This window comes from Pteropus vampyrus, unplaced genomic scaffold (genome assembly GCF_000151845.1).
Source record: "Pteropus vampyrus isolate Shadow unplaced genomic scaffold, Pvam_2.0 Scaffold81, whole genome shotgun sequence".
In the NCBI taxonomy this organism is placed as follows: domain Eukaryota; kingdom Metazoa; phylum Chordata; class Mammalia; order Chiroptera; family Pteropodidae; genus Pteropus; species Pteropus vampyrus.
In genome coordinates this window covers 2,592,657-2,593,716 of record NW_011888862.1, presented here as the reverse complement: position 1 = coordinate 2,593,716, position 1,060 = coordinate 2,592,657, and the positions used below count along the sequence as shown (strand labels likewise).

General features: G+C 37.6%; 1 pseudogene; it reads left to right on the top strand.

Moving 5' to 3' along the window:
• The first annotated feature begins 298 nt into the window (after window positions 1-298).
• On the top strand, window positions 299-417 carry LOC111741691 (annotated as a pseudogene).
• The last annotated feature ends 643 nt before the right edge of the window (window positions 418-1,060 follow it).

Sequence of the window (1,060 nt, the reverse complement as noted above, 5' to 3'; positions counted from 1 at the left end):
GGAAGGAAACAGCTCGTGAGACGAGGTCCATTAAAACCAGGGTAGATATAAATTCTAAGTCGTTTCCATTTCAGGGACTACTAATACCTAAGTGAAAACTATGGTGAAAAAGGAACTTGCATCATACAATTTTATAAAAGATAGAGTCAACTCTGCAGCTCTTGTAGCAAATAATTAAAAAGATAACCCAAGAATCCTTCCTTAAAAAAAAAAAAAATCGCGATATAATTCACATGTCACAAAATCCATTCTTTTAAAATGTACAATTCGGTGGCTTTTAGTATGTTTAAAAAGTGGTGTCTGCAGCCATGCTACCGTGAACAAGCCCGATCCCGTCTGATCTCGGAAGCTAAGCAGGGTCGGGCCTGGTTAGTATTTGGATAGGAGACCACCTGGGAAGACCAGGTGCTGTCGGTGTAAAAAATAAGGAATTGTAAGCTGACAAGGTCCTTGCAATCTGTGAGGTCATCCAAGGGTTGCCTCGCCAAAAAAAAAAAAAAAAAAAAAGGAAAAAAAAAAAAAAAAAAAGATGAAAAAAAAAAAAGAAAAAAAGTTGTGCAGCTATCACCACTTTCTAATTCCAGAACATTTCATCTCCCCCAAAAGAAACCCCATACTCATTAGCAGTCACTTCCCATCCCTACCCTCAGCCCCTGGCAATGACTAATGTGTTTCTGTCCCCATGCACTTGCCTGTTCTGGACATTTCATATAAGTGGAATCATACAATATGCATTATTTTGTGCTATTCTAATTTCACTAAACATAATGTTTCAAAACTCATCCACATTATAGCATGTATTTGTACTCCATTCCTTTTTAGGGCTGATAATTATCCGTTTTTTGAACAGATATTTTGTTTATCCAGGATGAGATAAGCGACAGGTGGTTAATGATTCATCTGCTGTGTTATTAATGGTATTTACAATTTAGGGTAAAAAAATATTATATTAAGAGCTATCTTTAAACGATATAGCCTGCTTTGGGCCACACCACCAGGCACCCACCTAGCCATCTAGTGAGTGCCCATTTAGTCACCTCAGCCAAAAGAATTTCCCTGA